Here is a 7,535-nt window from a genome sequence, read left to right as displayed (position 1 = left end):
GCAGCTAAATGAAGCCACATTAAATCACTTTGAGGGACAGTGGGGGTCACAAGACTTTGGCACCTATATTTTGGGGGTCACGGGCTGAAAAGTTTGGGAATCCCTGCTTTAGAGTACATCCTACACAGTCATGTTATCTTGATGGAGAGTACTACGTAAACAGTTTTCTGATGTAAATCTATAACTTATGATTCTTATCCTGCCATTAGAGTCAGTACTATCTTCTGTTAGTTTAAACAGGACTGCTTTGTGTAAAGCGGGAAACTCCACCTGCATTGATAACTTCAAGACTTTATCAGCAGAAACAGAGGGGCAGTGGAGAGCTGTCCACACCCTCAAGTAGCTCCAAAGCTTTCAAAAAAGGTGTAGTTTCCTCATCAATTCACTTTTTCATCACAAGAAAAAGATCTTCAAACTCTCTGAATTTCATTAGTTTCGCTCCTTCATGGGAATAAGTAAAAGAGGCCTCAAAGTTCTGGGTCCACCTCAGGTCAAGAGCAGCTCAGCAGACCTTTAGTCACAGCTGACAGCCGGTGTCCTGCCAGAAAAGAGGCTGCAGGGATGGGGGGGGGGTCGCTGCAGAATACAGGGGCAGCTGTCTATGGCCAGGTTTTCATATTGTGTTTGAGAATACTCAAAGAGGAATACAGAGGGTCAGGAAGATAGATGAGGGATGGAAAAACAAATGGTTAAAAGTTGGTTCAGAGCAAAAAGGAGAGAGTAAGAGAGAAAAAAGAAAATGAAGAGATGGAAAACAAGAGAAGGTTCCTCTCAGTAGAGGTGAGCCGACTTCCCTCTGGCCATGACTCCTTCAAATGGACAGTTCTGTCACTGAGCTGAGGGGGGGTGGAAGGGGGATTGAAGAATAGGCTGACGTGAGGGTGCACAGAGGCAGGCGTCCATATGGCCCCTGAGGCACCAACAAGGCACGGGTGACAAAAGGGGCCTCCGCTCTCCGGTCGTCCCCTCCTCAGTCCTCTCAGGGAATTCTGTTTTTCAGCAGTCCTTCTCTCTCCTCCTCTGCAGAGCCTCTCACTTTCTCCCAGGCCAACTCAGGAATGTGCCTTTTGCAAACCAACACACACACACACACACACACACACACACACACACACACACACACACACACACACACACACACACACACACACACACACATACATACACACACACACAAAGGGAGTGTCCTTACCCTCTCTGGTTAGTTATTATGGTATTGACTGATACAAAGAATGTTGTGCAATTGATTTTGCTTGGATGCAACATAAACACTCATAGCATTTAAAGTTTTAGAGACAGTTGGTTGAGGCAGATGATTCTACCAATGATTCTGGTTCTCTTCAAGGTTTCTGCCTGTTTAGTAGAAGTTTTCTCTTGCTACTGTTGCACACTGGTAGATTAATGTTGGGTCTCTGTAAATTATATCACAAATATTATGGTCTACTCAAGACCCATGATCCTCAACTGGTGGGTCTGTTTCCAAATGGAGGTTGCTGAGCAATTTCTAGTGGGTCGCAGATATGTGCCAGAAGGAAAGCTGTGGCTCAAGTCCTTACTGCACCTTTATTTATAAAAACATGTATTTCGTATAACGCAGTGTGATTGCATTAGTACTTGAGTTTATTCAGACTTTTAATACAGTAAAGGGAGGGTAATTCATCTTGATGCTGGATAGACCAGTTGAGAACCATTAGTCTGGACCAGACTGTATATAAACGATATTCAGCATGTCAGCTCCCCAAAAGTAAAGCTAAAACATCTAAAGCTCCTTGGTCGACTGGCTGCAGTAAAGGTCATAAAGCCCACCTCCTCAATGTTAACAGATGGAACATGGGTCAAACTTTGAAATCAAAATTAACTTCAAAGAAAGCTTTCCCAAACATTATTTTGTCCAATTGAATTAGTTATTGTCATGTTAATTTATGCTCCAGTGTTTATTTTTCCAATTAATTTAGTTTTAATTTTCTTATTTTGATTATATAAAAGGGGTATAAAGCCATCATGACAGCCCTGTTGACAAATGCAGCCCCTGCTGCTTTGTGTGCATTGGATTTTCAGGGTAGAGGAGGAACAGCAAGAGAAAACTTAAGTAACATTAACATGAGAGTGAATACACATTTCATAATTGTGGAATGGGTAGAATGTGTCCACTTCAGACCAACACAGGAATTGGTTATATCGTGGTCTGTTCCAACCTAATCAATGTAGAAAAATTGTTTGCCTTCGAGCTTCACTGATGGGTGTAAATTCAGTCTCTGGGCTTTCTCATCCACTCTGGCTCAAATGCATGATATCTCAGTGCCTGTCACAGGTTGTGTTTTGGCTTCGTTTATGTACGGAAGAGTATACATATCCATTTTTAAATACAGTCGATCATCTAGACCTGCTTTTTCCATAAATGTCAAGAGATAATTTTAGGTATGATTTGGTGCTGTGTAACTAAAAGCTAATTGTTTGGTATGCTGAGCGGTTTGCAGGTTAAACTCTGCTGCTCTGCACTCAAGCTTGTTTTGGGTAATAAATGACACCACAGCAATAAACCCAATGACCGCATCCCTCTGAGAATTTATTCATGATGTTCATGATTTCTTCATCTCAAATAAAAAGAGACCTCTCAAACAATCTCTAACTAAGGGGGGTGTCTGCAGTCCAGTGTTTATCACCAATACTTCAAAGTTTTCAAGCCAAATCCTGGGAAACAATGTGAGCAGGTGCTGTGCAGGAAGGGCTGTAAATCTGGCCTGGCGAATTAAGTCATTCCTCCTGGCATTGTTCTGGAGGGTCCCTTAGCTGCTCCTGCTGGGGAGGATGTTTGTCAGGATGAGAAGTGGCGAGGGTCTGCAGCCTAAATCTCTCAACATGGGGGCACCCCGCACATTTCACACATAGTCATTCAGCTGCTGACAGAGGGATACAAATCATACAAGCACACCATATCAGAGCCAGGTCCTGCAAGTGAAAGCAGATTGGATTCCTTTGAGAAACTTTTTCTATATATCTGTTTAAGTTGAGAATAACTGAATAAAACTGGTCAGAAATAGCATTTCTAATTCAATCACCAACCTCATTTTACCTCTGAGCAGACACTGAGTTGCTAAAACCATCCCCAGTTAACTTGTCAGACTGTGTTTCATTGTTGTAAACCATTAAGCTGTTTCTCTTTAAACGCTCTAAGAGGCTGGTGGTAGGTTTCATTAGTTGACCTTTAACCTCGGAATAGATCAGGTGACCAGGGCACTGCTGTGGAATGTTCCCTCTTGACTCCTTTTCATTTTCCAATTTCAAAGCCTTCAACAGTTTGAATTCTTGCCATTTTAACCAGCCCTTCCTAATGTACCATCCACACGTGTGAGTGAGTGTGTGTGTGTGTGTGTGTGTGTGTGTGTGTGTGTGTGTGTGTGTGTGTGTGTGTGTGTGCACGCGTGTATGTGTGTGCGCGTGTGCCTGTGTGCGCGCGTGTAATGCATGGAAGTTTTAAAACAGGGTGTGTGCTGTATTCTCTTTATATCAGAACTTCCAGTTTTTAGGTATTCTTGGAAATGGTGTTACTTTGCTACTAATGTAACTTATTTGCATGCTAACATCTGCTAAAAAGTTTGAAGTCCCAGATGCTGGTGACGATGTTGTTATTTTGAAATGTATTTTGTCAATGACCAAATTACCAGGCAAATGAAAACTTGGAAGTTACAGAATACCAAAGAAGTCACCCTGAAGAAGTACATGAAGGTTTAGACTTTCCTTGGAAAGGTGTGTTTTGAAAGCTGTATCATCAATCCTTCAGCAACCACAGCTCACACTGAACATTTAGAACACTAACGTGCAATATGTTGGCATAAACCCAGACCAAGATGCCTCAGTGTAAGATCTGTCATCCAAAACGTCAGTGTGAAGAGAAAACACCCTCTGGCTTTACCTGTAACCATGGAAACTGAGATTAATTTTTTATGATTAATTTTCATTCATCGATGAAGACATCAAGAGGCAAAGCTGAGTTCATGCTTAAGTCTTATTGACCACTTGCAGTCACGCTGCTCATTACAGTGGCTGTGTTGACATTAGGCTACAATGCATGTTGGTCAATAAGTACCTTCATGGTGTATTTAGGAGTCATTAAAGTAACAGAAAGTATCATGATAGAAGTAACCCAACGCAAATTAACTTAACACAAATGTCAGTGACTCTGTCAAATCAGATGAGTCACCTTGAGGGCCCACAAACTGGAGGTATGTAGGCAAACTTACAAAGACCAGTGTCATGGCCCCATTCATGCATCCCTACAGGTTCAAGCCAATTTCCGTAACCCAGTGATTGTTGCGTTTACATAACTGTATGCGTTCTCATCTGCTTCAGTCACATGATTTTTTCACTCATTGAATAAAATCCAACCCCAGTTGTGTCTGCACATACTTTGTTTTAACACATTACATTTTTCATCAATGACTGGGATTTACTGCACACTTTTATAATCTGATACTGTCTTTTTTGACATGTGTATAGCTGTTAAGAGCTGTTGCTTGACTTATTTGTCAAGTGAAGAATTGTACAAACAGTATCGAGGAGACACCTGAAGTTGCAGGTAAAATTAGTTTCACTGCTGACAGGTAGAGAGTGCTCTGCTGACGGGAGGCAGATGATATCGCACAATAAAATACCGACTGTGTCACGCTACTTCCTCTGAGGAGAACAAAGTTATCTCAACGCCTCCTATCAGTGTGATGTTACAGTCTAGTATGAAGAGAGGTCTCTACAAAAGGTATACCACCTGCAAGTTTATCAAACCACCAAGGCCTAAATCTTTTCTTTGAGCACCGACCACAGCTGCTGTCAAGGCCTCCTTTCAGTCTCACCTTTCACATTCTTCTCTCCTATCAAGCAGAGCAAACCCTCTCCCTCATCCTGTCCTCACGCTGAAAGGAGATTGCTCTCGTCTGAAGGAGGTGGAGGGGGAGAGGTGATGAGCAGCTTACCTCTAGGAGGGATTAGCCTTATTAAAATGAAATAGTCTAGTCCTGAGTGACAGAGCAATGGAGGTGGAGGAGGACACAGGCAGGGAGGAGAGGGCCTACGTTATGTGAGGCCCAGCCCCCGAGGATCTGAAGCGCCGCTCTCCTGTGTTCTCCTTCCCTCCATTCTTCACTTTCACCTCTTGCTCTCTCCTCATCTTCTCCCCCTTTTCCTCTGGTCTGCTCTCTCATCATCACCGCAGCCCAGAACAGGCCAATCTGTCAGCACTGCGTCAGGAGATCTGCTCCAAGGCCCTCAGAAGGGCTGCCAAGTACAGGGGCCGAACGGTAGGGGAACAAAAGACCCTTAAAAGACACATCAGAAAGCCTGGGATGTTGGTAAAATGTGTGTTTAATAGCACTTCTACTGAAGGGCACTGAATGTATGGAATGTGTGCCGTGGGTCAGAGCGTAAAGGTTCCCAGCAATTACCCAGGCTTAGCTCATGTTCCTAAGGAGTAGGTTTATAGTATGTATAGAACATTAACTAACCTGAGCCCCTCTGAGCACATCCAATGAAAGATGAACAAAAGGTTTGAACATGCTGAATTTACTTTGTAATTTGTTCCTACTGACATGTACACTACAGTAATCCTTCTTATGAGCATGCGACAGTTAAAGCGCTCACCATGTTTTTGCCATGTGATGACAATGAATGATTTACAGTGTAACTTAGCCTACAGTTTAGCTTGAGCTAAGGATGCCCTGAGGTGGCTAATTTTCTAGCCTACTTGTTGACTGAGAAATACTCAGAAAAAATAACTAAATTGAGTACAATTTATTTAATATGGCTAAACGTGGGCCATGGAGTCTGGAGGTACACAATGTCTAAATGGTTTGCCTAGTGTGGCTAAAGTCAGCAGAGCTAGCACCACCAGCCATCGGGCCTCCCTGCAGGTTAACGTCCACGCCTTTTCTGGTTATACTTTGCTCCGGTTGAGCGTTATACATCAGTTTGATCAGACACAGTCTGCATACAACTATATCTCAATTTTCTAGACCAAAATACTGAAAAACCACAACACACTACATAATGCTGTCTATTCCCTGTGCTTGTTTACATCTGGGTAGTACAGCATCATAGTAGTGTGGCAGTACCTGTTAACCAAAGCTACATCCCTGGCTCTGGGCTGAAGTTTGATAACTTGTCTAATAGCACTGCACTCCATCTGCTAATATTATCTGTAGCTAGCCGACATCATTAGCCCTTCTTCTTTACACCCTACCTCTCTTTGACTGGTTAAGAGAAAGTGATTAGGAGAGGAAACAGTGTAGTGTGAGAATGTATTCCCTTCTATGAAACACCATCAAACTGTGTGTTAGCTAGAAAGCTGGTAAATGGTGAATTTAGTTGAGTTTTTATAAATGTTTTTTTTTCTTACTTAAAATTTCCCCACAGTCCTTTAACTATTAATTTCTTTCAGTTGCAGATGAATCATTAGTCAGGGTAAGGATGTGAAATGTTGGAATCAACAATGGGACAGGATTTGAGCTCCCCAACCTGGGCATGAGGTTAAAGGAAAATGGAAACCATGTGAGCTTGGTCCACAGTCAGTAGAGGAGATTTATGGATTTCTACAAATGTCTGAGATTTGTACTTTTGGGGGGTATTTAAAGTAGACTCATTGACAGAAATAATCAAATATTTATTTTTTTTTAAAGAAAGAGTTTGGAAGATTTTGTAGTCCTGAGTCTATCATTCTCAGCATAACCAAGATTTTCTGACTCTGGAAACTTAAATAGGCTTCTGACAAATAGCATAGGCCAATCAGGAGGGAGAAAGTGAGGCAGAAGATGTTTTCAATGAACTCATCAAAAAAGTCCAAGAAAGATATCTGAATACATACTAAAGCTATACTTTTAGAAGCTTACACATCAATTTCCAATCTGTCATCACTAGAATTTGAATAAAGTATAAAAGTATTTCCTACCTTAGAAGTCTTCTGGATTTTTAAGTCTTTGAGTGCTTTCAGCAACACACACCTGATGCCTCTTATCAATTAACCTGATGCTGACAAGCCTTGCTAAAACATTTTCATGTAAAGCTGGAAGGTTTTGTCAAAAGCATGATGTTAAAACATTGTGCCTTTTGGATTTTGCATGGCTTACTTTCCATGCTTCATTATGTGTCAACTCATTTACCCGAGTCACTGTTACCCCAGAAAAATCACTCAACACATGACCAAAGCTACATTTACCTCAGACCTTTAGTCCAAATTATCATGGTTAGAACTCTACCAGAAAAAGGTCTAAAACAAAGAGCATGTGTTTGTGTGGTTGACTCAAAGGTCAGCAGAGATTAAGGGAACAGACGGAGAAGTAAAGGGGAGAAAAGGTCTGGTTTCACATGCAGGTGGCTGTCAAGGATGTTTACCTAAAGATCTCTTCTCTCTCCCAAAATTAGAAATGAACAGAAGTTGGGTTGACTTCGCTCCAGCAGACAGCCTAATATCAAGTGGCGACCTTGACTATCCAAACAAGGCTCCGTGTTATTATGTCTACCTCTGTCTTCATATGGGGTTTCACTCCTGC

At 42.0% G+C, this 7,535-nt stretch overlaps 1 long non-coding RNA gene across 1 annotated transcript; it reads right to left on the bottom strand.

The window, feature by feature from the left end:
• Positions 1 to 2,553: 2,553 nt before the first annotated feature.
• Positions 2,554 to 6,993, bottom strand: LOC117806956. The gene is made up of 2 exons (XR_004629843.1): positions 6,935 to 6,993; positions 2,554 to 2,949 (listed from the first exon to the last, which is right to left on the bottom strand). It is a non-coding gene; the product is annotated as an uncharacterized LOC117806956 (long non-coding RNA).
• Between the last annotated feature and the right edge of the window lie 542 nt (positions 6,994 to 7,535).

This window comes from Notolabrus celidotus, chromosome 2 (genome assembly GCF_009762535.1).
Source record: "Notolabrus celidotus isolate fNotCel1 chromosome 2, fNotCel1.pri, whole genome shotgun sequence".
NCBI classification, from domain to species: Eukaryota; Metazoa; Chordata; class Actinopteri; order Labriformes; family Labridae; genus Notolabrus; species Notolabrus celidotus.
This window is presented reverse-complemented; position numbering and strand designations above follow the sequence as displayed.